At 46.3% G+C, this 7534-nt stretch overlaps 1 pseudogene; it reads left to right on the forward strand.

Moving 5' to 3' along the window:
- Nucleotides 1-3849: 3849 nt before the first annotated feature.
- Nucleotides 3850-4561, forward strand: LOC107542957 (proteasome subunit alpha type-2 pseudogene; annotated as a pseudogene).
- Nucleotides 4562-7534: the final 2973 nt, after the last annotated feature.

Genomic DNA, 7534 nt, shown 5'->3' on the forward strand with positions numbered 1-7534 from the left:
ATCAGTTCACCCAGAGCAGGGAAGAGCAGCATGGGATTAGTGGGTTGGGGCCTATGGAAGATCCAGGGACCCAAAGACCTTTGCAAGTGAATGGAAAGCCTGCCAGGGTCCGAAGTGCTTGTTCCTGTCTCTTCCCACCAGAATTAAAAGTTGGTGGGAGGCCTAGGGTCTGAGCCAAGTTGTCATTTATCAACAAATGTTTTCTCATCGGATGGAGGTGCTGAGGTACTCTCTTGCCAAGATTGGCCTCATCTTGTTTGGGGCTGGCACACAGGTCATAGTGGACAACACCAGAATGGACCAAGTGCACACACAGTACATTCATTTTTCCTGAACCACAAATGAGAATACATTACACAGCAGAAAGACCAAATACTTGACATCAGGGCTCTCTGGTACTCATATAGTTGCTGAACATAGAAGCACAAATGTTAACACACACACACACTTCCAAGATAGGCCCCCTGTACCTCTTGAGCCACTCATTTTTGTTGGCTTCTATTTGTACCACAAATATTCCCCTGAAGTCAGCTTCCAAGCTATGCCCATGGCCCTTCCTGCCCCCAATCCTTCCTCTTAATGAGTGATGAGTCTGAAAGAGATCCATGGGCCTGGGCTTGGGAGAAGGAGCAGTAAAGAAAACCTTGGGGCAGTCAGAATCTGTCTTGGAAAAAAGAGAAAAGACAGGTTTTGGAAAAACACAAACAATCAAATTGAAAAATGGGCAGAGAATCTGAAAAGACATTTCTCCAAAGAAGACATACAGATGGCCAACAGGTACATGAAAAGATGCTCACCATCACTAATTATCAAGGAAATGCAAATCAAAACCAGAAGATATCATCTCATACCTGTTAGAATGGCTGTTATCAAAAGACAAAAGATAGCAAGTGTTGGTGGTGAGATGGGGAGAAGAGAACCCTCCTGCACTGTTAGTGCGAATGTAAATTGCTGCAGCCACTATGGAAAACAGTGTGGAGGCTCGTCAAAAAATTAAAAATAGAACTACCATATGGCCCAGCAATTTCGCTTCTGAATATTTATCCAAAGAAAATGAAAATGCTAACTCAAAAAGATATCTGCACCCCCATGTTCACTGAAGCATTATTTACAGTAGCCAACACATGGAAGCAGCCTACGTGTCCATTGATAAATGAAAGGATAAAGAAAATGTTCACACACACACACACACACACACACACACACACACACACACAGGAATCGTATTCAGCCATGAAAAAGGAAGAAAATCTTGCCATTTACAACAACATGGATGGACCTTGAGACATTATGCTACGTGAAATAAGTCAGATAGAGAAAGACAAATACTGCATGATCTCACTTATATGTGAGATCTAAAAAAAAAACCCCAAATAAAAACAACAACAACAACCCTTCAGCTCATAGACACAGAGAACAGATTGGTGGTTATCAGAGGTGGTGGGGAGGAAGAGGGGGATGGGGTGGATGAAATGGGTGAAGGGGATCAGAAGGTACAAACTGTTGTATACCTTAAACTAATATGTTATACATCAATTAAACCTCAAAAAACAACAAAAAAGGTCTTGGGCTTTCTCTTGCCAATTCAGGCCAAGTGCTTGAGGGACAAGAATTGGCGGCTCTGAAAGGAAACTAGTCATTCTATCCCTTCAACCCTCAGCAAAACCCGTCTGCCTGGCATGACAGAGGCTGTAAATTCAATTATAACTCAAGTAAGAGGTGGACGTTTAGGAGTTTGGCCAGGAATGGGACCAGGGCAGGTGAGCAGACACAGATGCAGATATACACACAGACCCACATTGCATTTAGGAGAGACACAGACTAACCCCCACAGATGCATGACACCCACACAAAGAGATACAGGGGCACAGATACCAATTCAGAACACATGTACTTATACCCAGAGAGACCACGGCCACATAGAGCCACCATACACTCTCACAGAGAGCTCCTCCTGTCCCCTGCCGCAGCCAGCAGAGCCAGACTCTTACCTGAGAGTGCAGAGCAGAGGGCAGGAGGAAGTCAGGATCGCCCAGTCCTCAGGTGTATTTGTATAAGGCAGCGATTTTCAATAGTGTGTTGCAGCACCCTGGGGTGCCACAAGAATTTTTTTAAAACATGCAATACCTGGCTATTTAGTCAGGGGTGCTGACCTCTTTTCCCTTACATTGTCCAATAAAAATGTGACAACAGCTAACACAACAGATGTCCTGTGTGAATGAATAAAAATTATACGATTTGTGTGTGTGTGTTTTCAAATCGGCAAAAATATATTTTTTGGTGTGCTGCAGAATTTTAATAATTAGTTTATATGTGCCATGAGGTGAAAAAGGTTGAGAATCACTGGTAAAGGGGAGGGTCTGGGAGGGGCCAGGTGCACTGGGAGGATCATGGGCAGAGGGTGTGGGGAACAAGGGCGGATGGCCTAACCTCTATCTGGGCAAAGAGGAGCTGGAAGCAGTTTGCACGTGTGTGTGTGTGTGTGTGTGTGTGTGTAGCAGGTGGAGAGAGTAGGGAACAACCCATTACCTGATTGGTCTGGTCTGGTAACAAGATGCATAGAACCAAGGCAAGGCTGTTCAGCACCAGGCCGGCTCTAAATATCTGTGGAGCTGCTACTGAATGCCAGGCCGTGAGATGCTTCACACAGTTTAGTTAGCCCACTGACTCCTGCAAATAGACAGGATTCTCACCTGCTTCCAGGGGTGGAGGAAATAGTGACCCCGGTGGAAGGAACAGGTTGACAATTTGCCCTGGGCACCAAGCCCCAGTTCTGAGTTCACGAATGTGCTGCCACAACCCAGGGAGCCATATTGTGAGTGGAAATCAAACAATTCAGAAAAGGGGACTTTCGGGATGGAATTCAGACAAGAGGGAAAGGAGCCAGGGGTTTTGAAGTCCAGGCTGCCAACTTGCTCTGCACTCTGCAATCCCCTGTGCTCTGGCCTCCTCTAAGCCTTTGACCTCTGCCGTGGGCCACAGCCTTTTGCTCTGTGTGCTCTGGCCACACTGGCTTCCACTTGTGCCCTGCAGACAGACCAGGTACCCCTGTTACAAGCTCTCCTGTCTCCCTAGATCCTTTCTTCTAGTGTCACTTGTCCCCCACTGGACTGTATGCCCATCTTTGTATTCCCAGGGACTGGCCCTTAGCAGTTCTCCCGGCACTTAGCAGGTGCCAGTAAGTATCTGGTGAATTTGGAGTGTAGTTATTGTTGGGTAATGATGGAAATATTATAAATATATATATATATACACACTTCCATTTCTGTGGTTTATTTTTTGTGTTTTTTCTCCTTGTTACACATTTTTCTGGAAAAAGGAGGAGCATATCTTCCAGGATTGCAGCCCCCTGGCTGACCTGAGCTCACAATGCTGGGCAAAACTGAGGCCAGCTGAGACTCCCATTCTCAGTGAGGCAAAGGGCTTGGTCGGCTCCTGTTACAATCAAGAACAAGAACCATGTGAAATCACAAGAGAAAGCAGAGAAGTGAAAACAGTCACTGTTCCAGGTTTTCCTGTAAGGAGCCTGGATGAACTATCTGTACCTGAATGGCATTAAATTCATTTTAAAAAGTAACGTATCTGGCTGGTGTTGCTCAGTGGTTAGAGATTCGGCCCATGCACCAAAGGGTCGCGGGTTTGATTTCTGGTCATGAACCCGGGTTGTAGGTTCAATCCCTGGTCCTGGTTGGGGTGCGTGTGGGAGGCAATCAATCGATGTGCCTCTCTCACATTGATGTCTCTCTCTCTCTCTCCCTCTCTCTCTCTCTCTCTCTCCCTTCCACTCTCTCTAAATGGATCCGGTGAGAATTAACAACAAAAAGTAACGTATCTAGTCTCTGGGTAAAGATGGCCGAGCGCAGTCACAGCTTCTCATTGACTGCGTTCAGCCCATCTGGAAACTTGTTCAGACTGCATGTGCTTTGGCTGCTGTAGCTGGAGGAGCCCCTTCAGTGGGAATTAAAGCTGCAAATGGTGTGGTATTTGTGGTATTAGCAACTGAGAAGAAACAGAAATCCATTTCGTATGATGAGCGAAGTGTAGACAAAGTGGAGCCAATTGTCAAACACACAGGCTTGACTCTAGTGGCATGGGCCCAGATCACAGAGTGCTTGTGCACAGAGCTCCAAAACTAGCTCAGCAATATTATCTTGTTTACCGAAAACCCATTCCCACAGCTCAGCTGGTACAGAGAGTAGCATCTGTGATGTGAGAATATGCCCGTCAGGTGGTGGTCGTCCATTTGGAGTTTTTTACTAATTTGTGGTTGGAACGAGGGACAACCATATTTATTTCACTCAGATCCATCAAGAGCTTACTTTACCTGGAAAGCCACAGCATGGGAAAGAACCATGTGAATGGGAAAACTTTCCTTGAGAAAAGATATAATGAATATCTAGAGCTTGAAGATACCATTCATACAGCCATATTAACCCTAAAGGAAAGCTTTGAAGGGTTAAGTGACAGAAGATAACATAGAAGGTGGAATCTGCAACGAAGCTGGATTTAGGAGGCTTATTCCACCTGGAGTAAAAAGGATTACTTGGCTGCCACAGCATAATAACAAAGTGACAGAAAAATCCAGAATTTCAGAGAACCTCTATATTTTAACTAGTTTAAAGTATGCTTTGTTTGCAAACTTTTTGCATACTTATTGCAACATGATTTAATGGATCAATGTTTTTAAAATGACACTTATAAATCATAATAAACTGTTAAATCAAAAAAATAAAATTTAAAAAGTGACACACCTATTGCCAGATGGGTACTAGACTTATTGGGGTGTTCAATTTGTAAGGTATATAAATGTCTAATCACTATGTTATATACCTGAAAGTAATAGAATATTGAATGTCAATTGTAATTGAAAAATACTTTAATAAAAAAAGAAAAAAGTAACATATTTGAGAGAAATGAAAACAGGTCCTCACAAAGGTTTATACTTGAATGTTCAGCGTAGCTTTGTTTGGAAAAGCTAAAAATTGGGAGCTTCTCAAATGTCTATCAGTAGGCGAATGAATAAGCAGATTGTAGTGTATGCATTTGCTGGGATACTACTCAACAATAAAAAGACCTTTGCTATATGCTAAAATATGTTTGAGTCTCAAAATAACTGCCAAGTGAAAGAAGCAGCACATACTGTACAATTCTATCTAGAAAATTCTAGAATTTTGGAAAATTCTAGGAAATGTGAGCTAATTACAATGACCGCAGATCATTGATTGCCTGGGGACAGTGTGGTGGGAATGGGGAGGAGATGGAGGGAGATGCTAGTAAGGGACACCAGGACACTTTTGGGTTTGATGGATATTTACATTATCTTAATTGTGGTGATGGCTTCATGGATTATACATATAGCAAAACTTATCAAATTGCACAATTTGTGCAGTTTATGGTATGTCAATTTGGTCTCACTGAGAGCTGTAAACAGAAGTAACATAACCACATCAGAAAATGATTTGAAAAATGGAAAGAAGGAAAAAGAGTGATTCTTCATTATTTTCATCGTGGGTAGAAAAATATTTCTGTGTCAGGTTCTTTTATAGTATTAATTATCTCTTATCAGCTCTTGGAGATAAGTGTTACCTTCCCTTCCTTTGTAGATTAAAAAAAAATAAAAACCCAGGATTCAAAGAAGTTAAGAGGCTTGCCTGAGGCCATCCAGCCGGTGTGCAGTTAGTCCCAATCACAACAATCTGAGTCTAGCCTGGGTCTTCTCCACCTTACTATTGTCTCTCCTTTCAGGAATACTCTTCTGGAAAATTCCAGCCTGCTTTGTTAACATTGTGGACAAAGGACTTTGGTCAATGACTAGATGGAGAGTTATTACTGCATCACCCACACATTTGCTGTGAGCCTTGGGGGAGCCAGGGCATGGGAGATGGAGGCCCACAGGGAGGTGCCTGCAGTACTCCCGCCCCTCAGCCCACACTGCGTGAATGGCAGGACCTGTGTCCACCCACGCCCTGTCTTTGCCAGCCCTTCACACTCTCTCTCCTAGGAATCCTCCTTTCCCCCTTTAGGGACCCTGACAACATGATCTCCCCACAGCTTTGGCAGGAAAGGGGAGGCCTATGTCCTCAGGAACCCTCAAGGGAGACTGAGGGGCTGCAGGGCTGAGGAGTGCTGTGGGGGCTCACTGCTCTAGTCCCGAGGTTTAGGGCCTCAGTTCTCATCATCTCTGGAGTCATGGTCTGAGCTCGGGGTCCCAGTCGCCGCAGGCACATGCTGGGAGGTATGGAGGTGGTAGACCTGTCTTTATGGGGTGGACAGAGAAGCCAGGACAGACTGAGTGGCCTGGGTGAGGTGAGAGGCCTGAGGGAAGTGAGGATGCCCACAGCAGGGTGAGCATGCTGGAGTCAATTTACAGCAGAGCATGGTGCTCTGGCTTCTCCCCTTCCCAACCTGAAGGTGTGCAAGCAGAGCCTCGGCCGCATGTGTGTCCCCTTCCTTTGCACTGTGCCTTACAGGTGGGAAGTGCTCACCAAGTGCTTGGACTTATTGCTTGGCTGAGAGAGGAGGCACTTCCCTGCCAGAAAGGTACCAAGTGGAAGAGAAAGGAGCCTGGGGAGCAAAGAAGACACGACTGGGTAAGGGGCTGGGCTCAGGGAGAGGAGAGGCTAAAGGGTGTCTCCTGCAGTGGTAGAGGCTATGGGCAGGGGTCTCCAGAGGGTGCAACTGACAGTGAAGGCCAGAAGGCAGGATGGCCCTCTCTCTGGCCTCCAATCTCTCTCAGCAGAGCCAGCAAGGCCCCTTGTTCGGACTGGTTTTGGGTGGGGAGGGAGGCAGGCCAGCCAGGCTCCTTTACATGGTTTGGGTGGACAGGTTTCTCACTGCAGGAGGGCAAAAGTGGCCAGCCCTGGGCATGCACTGGAGAGTGTGCTTCAGGGCTGGGGCATCGGCCTGAGTGATTCAGGGCAGGTGCAGTGGGGAGGCCTCCACCCCTCCATCCAGACTCCTGGGCAGCTCACCGACCTGATGGCCAAAGAGAAGCTAATAACAGCTGCCCTGGCTAATTCACAGATTTCAGAGCTTGACGAGATCAAATGGCATCACGTGTGTGAGGGGTTGGCCATGTCAGATGTAAGTGGGAGGTGGTGTTACTACTGTTAGGATGAGCACTGAGGACCTATTTGACTTCCTGGCCTCTCTGTTCCTTCCATTGCTCACACAGGGATCTTCCTATTGGACATGGCCCCACCTCTGGCCTCTGGTATCACTCAGAGTATCTCACCAACAGGCTCCTGAGCAGTTCCCTCCCTGCCCAGCCTCTTGCAATACCTTCTTTCTTCCTAAATTGACCAAATGTCCAGGTTTGCCTAGACTTGAGGGGTTTCTGGATGCAGGACTTTCAGTGCTAAAACAGGGTCGGTTCCAGGCAAACAGGGACAATGGGTCACCTTCCTGCCCTCCCCACCCCCAGGCTGCTTCCTCTTCCCCTCGGTGAACATGGTGTCCAAGCATTTCAACGCTCTCTTTCGCCCTGGATGACCTCTCCTGCCTTGAAGCCTCTAGTCCCGGGCATGCCACTCAG

Source organism: Miniopterus natalensis, chromosome 1 (assembly GCF_054644295.1).
Source record: "Miniopterus natalensis isolate mMinNat1 chromosome 1, mMinNat1.hap1, whole genome shotgun sequence".
Classification (NCBI taxonomy): Eukaryota; Metazoa; Chordata; class Mammalia; order Chiroptera; family Miniopteridae; genus Miniopterus; species Miniopterus natalensis.